This window comes from Condylura cristata, unplaced genomic scaffold (assembly GCF_000260355.1).
Source record: "Condylura cristata isolate star-nosed mole 26May11 unplaced genomic scaffold, ConCri1.0 scaffold00016, whole genome shotgun sequence".
Lineage (NCBI taxonomy): Eukaryota > Metazoa > Chordata > Mammalia > Eulipotyphla > Talpidae > Condylura > Condylura cristata.
The window spans coordinates 16905423-16913826 of NW_004567117.1; positions in this window are offsets into that span (position 1 = coordinate 16905423).

The following is an 8404-nucleotide window of genomic DNA, read 5'->3' on the forward strand; positions in this document are numbered from 1 at the left end:
TTTTTTTTTTTTTAAAGATTTTATTTGTGCATACAGAACTGGGATACAGGCCAGAGATATGGAGGGTGAGAGAATTCACCAGAGACAGAGTGGAGTGCCGTACAGGCAGATCAACGAAATACACTGCTGAGGGGAGCAGCGGGCGGGTCAGGAGAGGTCTGCCACGCCATGTGGTCACCTCCGGGGCAGGCGGGAATCGAACTCATGAGGAAGTGGCTTTAGATTCTCAGTGCTGTGCTTTAACCTGCTGCGCCACCAGGGAGGGCCAAATATAACTTATTCTTAATTAAGTTTTTTCACTGAAAGCAAACTCTATTTTCAATGGTATAAATAGGAAGATCTTACTACTTATACAACTGTTTAAAAGAAGAATGTATGATGTAGTGCATCAGTTGTGTTAAAGCTCTACTATTTTCTTTAATCTTGTGAAGTGCTTGACAATTGGTCAATCACTGCTTTTCAAACTGATGCTTATTGACATGATCACAAAATGACCTTGATCTTCTAGTTAATGCTGTAAGAATTCCCAGACAAGACTAAATGAATATACTTTTTTTCTTTTTTTTTTAGAGACTGATTTATTTATGCATACAAGAACTTGGGTACAGGCCAGAGGTGCAGGGGGTAAGAGATTTCACCAGAGACAGATCAGAGACAGAGTGGGAAGCAAATCAGGCAGATTTACTGAAGTAGACTGCTGAGGGGAGCAGAGGGTGCATCATACCATGGACATGTGGGTCACCTCTGGGGTGGGGATTGAATTCTTCCTGCTGCAGTAGCTGTGGAAAGTGTCATAGTACTGCACTTTGTGCTTCAGGGAGGGCCTTTAAATGAATATATCTTTTGTGAGAACTGTGATCTAACACAGAAGCCAGGATCGATGTACCTTGTTCATGTTAAAATGGGTATTTTGATTTGCTTTATTTTTTATTAGTGGAGGGCATATCCAAGTAATGAATGGTAAATAAAACTAGGGAATAATTTAAATAAAAAGAAGACATGGAGATAACAGAGGTGGTCTTCACAATTATTTTCCCTAGTCAAATATCATAGACATTTTTTCCAAATCAAGCCACATTTCAGATACTATCAAATAATTTGAATTATTTATGAAAAGCTTCAGATGATTTCTTGATAAAAATCCTTAATATAAATTCTGATATAGGATGAGAAGCAAAAGTAGAGTTTAATCTTATTCATAAATGTCTGTGTAAAATCTAAATTGTTTGCAAGCAGAATTAACTGCAGCAAAATACTGTGACCAAGTTGGATTTATTTTAAAAATCAAATTTTTAATAAAAACAATATAGTCCATTTCAATAAAATATTGTAAAAGAACATTGCATAACACAAGTAAACTAATTAGAATCACTTAGTAGCAATTAGTAGATATTTTAATAAGAGCTCTAAAAAGTAGAAGCAAACAAACTATAGCATACATTAGATGTATTTTTAGATAAATATGAAGAGTACTATAATAAACATCATTGTAAAATTCTAAATCCATTCCATCAAGTCCAGGAGACAACATGGAAGTTATTACTAATTTTATTCAATACTATTTTAAGTTTGACTCCGTCAACGTAAAGAAGAAATATTCAAATTGCTTCACACTTTTTCCTGGTAATAAAATTGTGCATTTTAAGTTTTCAAGAGTCTTGCCAACTTCATCTAGAATAAGAATTTGATGGATATAAGATATAATAAGATGGATATGAACATTAAGAGTTTTCTCTAAATTTAGTAATAACCAATAGTAACAAAAAGGAGAACTATTTAAAAAGAATGGTGCCGTATAAATAGGAAGAAATGATATTATCTCCGATTGAGGTAGCAAAATAATAATTGTGACTATTACATAGAACTTATTATTAATGAAACTTTATTAGTTGATATTCATAGACTCCTGTGAAGCAATATTACTATTTTAAAGAGGAGGTGACTAATGTCCAAAAAGGCAGTATAACTTGCCCTAGAAGCCAGATGGACAGCATGAGAGCAAAGGAATTAACTCCAGGAAGTCAGGCCCAAGAATCACACCACTAAGCAATACTACCTCTGCCTGGTTTTAGAGAACTTATCTCCAGGAACTCAGCCCTCTGGAGATAACAGTTCTCAAATTCACAAATAAGTGTTATGATTCTTGAATAGAATCAACTAATTACATAAATATCAATTCTCAAAATGTATAAGTAAAAATAAGACATCTCATTTATCATGAATATGATGACAAAAATGATCATAAATTCACATGGAAGAAAAATTAGTGAATATATCCATTTTTGTGTGTGTTTGTGTTTTTTTTTTGTTTGTTTGTTTGTTTTTTAACATGAAAGAAAGAACCTGACTTTGCAGGTACTGAAGTGATGTTTTTATTTGTTCATATACTCACAAAACCTTCCTTATAACTTCCTAGAACAGGTAGATGAATTCTCCATTAAATGGTCCAACACAGAAGTAATGAAACATTTTGTGGTTATTTAGGTATTAGGTGTCATATTTTATTATAGTTATATGGAGTGCATTGTGTCAACATAATATTTCTAAAAAAACTATATACACTGAAAAATGCATGTCAGTGAAATATATCTGGGCACTTTGTGTTAACAAAGTCTGTATACATAAGCAGACAAAGAAATGTGAAGTTTTATTTTTACCTGCCTTTGTCATGTGGGCTTCTGATTAGGGTCTTTCAAATTCTTACTCATTTTCCCTGCAGTGTGGATACCTGATTACTGTATTTCAAATGTTAACTAAAAGCCCCTAGGGTGTAGATTAAAGTAATACATATTCATGTTTCTTTCTCTATAATAAGGTATTTTAAGGTAAGTTACAGATAATGAGACTAGGTAATTGTTACAAGAAATTGTAAGAAATGAAAGAAATAATCAACAGATTCCTTTTATTTCTGCTCTAGAGTGAGATTTTAATTAAATGCCATTAATTTGTAAAAATATTGAGATGTATGTCTGTAAAATTCTAATCTAAGTTAACATTATAGTGTCACCTGTACTATCACATATTCTCTCTAGAGTGTTGACATACCACCTAGCCAACGTAGAGAGATAGCTTAGTTATATACTTAATTTTTTTCATTTAGTTTTTATGTGCCTCCAATTATGTACTGATTGCCATATTCCTTGGACCACATCACAAGAGGGGTGTTTTGGGATGTGGGCTGAGAACTCAGCATGCAGGGCATTTATTGGGATGTACTTTTGGGATCAACACTTACAGTAGGGAAGGGAAGGAGGTAGAATGTTAGGAAAAGTGCAGCCTCAGCTGAACCGTGGGGAATTTTGGAGCAGCAAAAGCACAGTAATAGATTTGAGTTGGCATTAAGGGGAATGGTGAATTGCTAGGGGTGCCCCAGGAAGGTAATGAGACTTGATGAAGTGTTTTTCTTCAGCTGATACTCCAAAAGGGACCCACAGCTGATGTGCTTTTTAGAAGCAGTCGGGATAGCTGGGGAAAAACCCTCATTCCTGGGTGATTCAACACTTACATGATGATCTACATAAACTTGTTCATATTAGGGTTGGATACTAACTCTAGGCTACTGTAAATATAGACTGATATATGTATCTTTATGTGAAAGGTCCATTCCAGATCTGGTGTATATATTCTGAAAATTTGCTTTAGAATCCTTCCTGGGCCAGCCTAGAAATTCCTTCTTTATGAAAAATCCAGGAAAGCTTTTTGATACAAGCAAGTAACCCAGTCTGATTAGTCTTCCCTGAATTCCCCCAGGGTGGCTGCTTCTTTGTCTAGAAACTTTTTATAGTTATTTCTGATATTCAGAAAGAACACTTCTCTTGCTCTTTCTCTGGGATTTTGTTGTTAAACAGTTTAAATCACACAAGATACAGCCTTACATTACAATTTTGATACTACTATCAATATGCTTAAGTTTTTTTTTTTGCTTTCAAATGTTGTTTAGTAAGAAAGTTAAAGAATTCTGTTCTTAAATTTACACATTTTCCAAAGTTACTGGTGAGCCAAGATTAATTACCAAATTAACTCTCTGCCAAATTATTTTGAACTTTGGTTTCATTTAAGAACTCTAAACCAGTTATTTTATACTACTGTTAGGATGAGTAAGACTCAGGTGTAAAATTGCAAGATGAACTGCAGGACACTTGGTTAATTTTGAGATTCAGATAAGCCAACTTTTTTTTTTTTTTTTTATGTAACTATACCCCATACAACATCTGGCACATTTTTATACTAAAATATTATTTATTTGGTATTCATGATCAGTAGTACTTTTTGTACTTTTATTTACAAAAACCGGTGTCCTTGCTCTGGAGGCTTTCTTCCATAAGGTTGTGCCTTGTTCTTGAATCTGTATTCTGCCTTTTTTTTTTTTTTAATTTTTAAAATTTATTTATTTGTGCATACAGAACTGGGGTGCAGGCCAGAGGCTCAGGGGCAGTAAGAGGCTTCACCAGAGACAGAGTGGGGAACAGAACAGGCAGATTGATGAGGTACACTGCTGAGGGGAGCAGCAATCTGGTAAGGAGAGGTCTGCCACGCTATGTGGTTACCTCTGGGGCAGGCGGGAATCAAACTCATGCGGAAGCAGCTTTAGATTCTCAGTGTTGTGCTTTAACCCACTGCGCCATCAGTGAGGGCCCTATATTCTACTTTTTTAATGTGCTCCAAATCATAATTGTTTCATACTTAGAAAATTCAGACTAATATGCCTTTGAGAACCTTCAGAAGACTGTCTTGTATTATGGACTTCACAGTTTGCTTGATTGACTACTGTGCTTATCCTTGACATCTCATCTCTTCTCATTCTGCAGTATCCATGGATCAGTGCTTCTGTGACTATTTCATTGCTAATGATGTGAGGGACAGGTGGTCTAATACCAAAATCTGCATTAAGTCCTAAGAAGTCCAAATTATTACTGGGAACCTAAACATGGTTTCCCTCCACATATCTGAACTTCAACATACCTAAAAAAATAATTTTGCCATCCTGGCTCTCTCCAACCAACTCCCCTTATTTTCTTTCATGATTTATTTATTTATTTATGAATACCAGGACTAGGGACTAGGACAGAAGTGCAGGGAATCAGGGGGAAGGGCGAGAGATTAACCAGAAACAGAGTAGGGAGCAGAACAGGTGGATTGACTGAAATACACTGCAAAGGGGAGCAGCAGGCAAGACAGTAGAGGTCTGCTGTGCCATGTGGACAACTCCCTGGTCGAGAATTGAACTCATGCCACAATAGCTGCCTGTAGTTTGATAGTTCTGTAACGCTGACTCATATGCCACAAGGGAAGCCCTCCCTTACTGTTCTTGACTTTGGTTAAAAGAAAGTATTTCTTGGGCTCTCTCTGGTGGTGCAAAGGGGCAAGGCACCACATTATGAAGCTCTCTGAAGCCATTGCAGCACGAGTTCCATCCCCTGCCAGGGAGCTGACCCACATGGCATGGCAGACCTCTTCTGACCCACCCGCTGCTCCCCTCAGCAATCTGCCTGTTCCGTTCCCCACTCTGTCTCTGGTGAATCCTCTCACTGACCACACCTCAGGCCTGCACCCCAGTTCTATAAGCATCAATAAATTAATCTTAAAAAAAAAATATTTCTTAGCCTAATAGTTTTTAAGATAATATAGACAGAAGAGTCAACTGGTTTTCATCTTTAAAATGAAGTTTCCAGTATCCTATGCCTTGACAATAAATATGGGCTTAATCAGGACTCATGTTGTTTTGTTTGTACAAGTCCTTTGAGAAATTCTGACATAGCAACAAAAACTTGACCTCTGTGATTTGACTTCTGACTTCATTTTTAACCCATCTTTAGCAACTTCTCAGTTGAGACCCACCCCTACCAATTTTTGAATAAAATATATAAATATCAAAAATACTTTGAAAAATTGACCTTCTGGCAGTCAGTAAGTTCAGATTTGTATTTTTCCTCACCAGGTTAAACTACAGCCAATACTTGTTGATATTGCAGTCAGATGCTTGGAAATCTGAGGAACAAGATAAATAGGCAGTCATGAAAAACTTGCTGAGGATTCTAGACCATGGACATGAGTTATTCAAAATATAATCAAATAAAATAAAAATATAGGAAAGGCCTCCTATATATAATTTGGTTAAATTTTGGCATAATAATCTATAAGTGGGTGAATTCTAATAAATTTGATCTTTAATGTAACCCCTAAATCTTTGATTATTATGTAGATTACTAATGCAGTCAAGGCCTATCTAATGTCTTACCAAATGAAAGTCTATGGAACTAAATAGCTGATTGTAGATGAAACTTGGAAATTATTTAGGGTGTGATTTAGTCATCAAAGTACATTTTTTAAACATTTTTCCTTAGATATAGTGAAAAAAATTCTAGACTGAAACTCTTCCTACAATGCAAGCTATCTGAAGTGTAAAATTAAATAAAAACTATTTATAATATTTTCAAATGAAATATGCATCTCCAGATGTTGCATGATGACCAAAAAATTGTTTCATAGATGTTTTGAAAGTCCCTCAAATACAGATACTGTGGTGTATTTGTGTATTTTTACATATAAATATTATGCACGATAATTTTTATATTTCTATCTCCCAACATACCTGTCCATCACTATATTTTTTCTGACAAAAAATAGAAGGAAATGAACTAAGACTATTTTTTCTGTAATTTTTAGAATTTATATTTTCTTCTTTTTGATTGTGTTATATATTTTCTAGAATGCTTATTTTATTTGCCTAATTAAGAAAAATAAAACAAATGTGTCAGATCAAGTTAGATTAAGAAATATAATTTTCTATTAATAGCATTTTATATTCTATTGTTCAGTGACAGCCAACACTCATTTCTTCATTTGGCCATCCAATAATGAATTCTGTCAACTATAGGCTTGGCCTAGTGGTAGATAAAATTGACAAAAATAGGAGTAATCCATCATTCCTACTATCAAAGACCTCATTATTACTAAGAAGAGAAAATAGGCAAACAGAGAAAACATTCATATCACACAGTACCAATGCTTGGACAGGTAGATGAATATTAAAAACCGCATCAACTGAGCCTACCTGGAGGAATTTGTGGGACCTTGAGAACATTCTAGGTTTCACATGGGGAAAGTAGACATTTTAGGAAGAAAGATCTATGCTTGGTTATCAGACTATCTTTAGAGCTATTTTAAATACACAGCATAATTAAAAGGAAGGCACAGATATTTCCCATATACTTAAGCTCTGCATAAGTATGCACAGTCATCCTGTTACCAAAATATCCCTCTAGAATAGCACACTTGTTGCAGCTGATGAACCTACATAAAATAACACAGCATCCAGAGCTTACTGTGATATTCACTCTTGGTTGTGTACTTATGCCTACATATAGAATGAAAAATACGCATCATTACAGCACCATAGAGAACATTTTTACTGCCCTAAAAATCCCATGTTCTCTTCATTCCTTCTATTCACTTTTTTTTTTTAAGATTTATTTATTTGTGCATACAGAACTGGGGTACTGGCCAGAGGCTCAGAGGTGGAGAGAGGCTTCACCAGGGACAGATTGGGGAGCAGAACAGGCAGACTGACGAAGTACACTGCTGAGGGGAGCAGCGGGTGGTCAGGAGAGGTCTGCTGTGCCATGTGGTCACCTCGGGGCAGGCAGGAATCAAACTCATGCGGAAATGGCTTTAGCTTCTTAGTGCTGTGCTTTAACCCACTGCACCACCAGGGAGGGACTCTATTCACTTTTTTTAAAGATTCTTTGGAATTCTTTAAAACCTTAATTTGGATTATGAATTTTGTTGCTTTCCCAAGACTTGTTGATTAGTTCACATTGACAGCAAATTTATAACCAATCTATAACTCCTTACTTTCCTCTTCTCTTCCTCCTTTATAACTTCATGCAAAGAAATTCTATTTATCATGCATTACTTTGACTAAGACCCTCTTGGTCTAATACAATAAATAGCACAAGAAAAGGCAAAGGGGGAGAGTGAATTCATTATGATGATGAACTTTGATGATATATATGAGTTTCAGTCCAAGTTATGGCACTTACAAATTATGTGGGTTTGGCAAGAGAACCTAAACTTTCACTTGTAAATAATCTTAATACCACCACATTGATTTGTTGTGAGGGCTACACTGGATAATGTATGTTAACCACTTAGCACAGTGCTTCATATATATTATGTGTTCAATAAATCTTAACAATCACTTGTTATATACCAGGATCCTCAAACTCACAATAGAACCTCTTCAATTTTCATCCCTTCTTTCCCACAGCAAGACCACTAGTCCCTTTGGTCACTAATAATACATTTACTGCTTTTGACACATCTTAATTTCTTTACCAGTTGATCCACACTACCTCCTCTGTAAGCCTCCAAATTCTTTTTACTCAGAAGACTAATTTTGTTC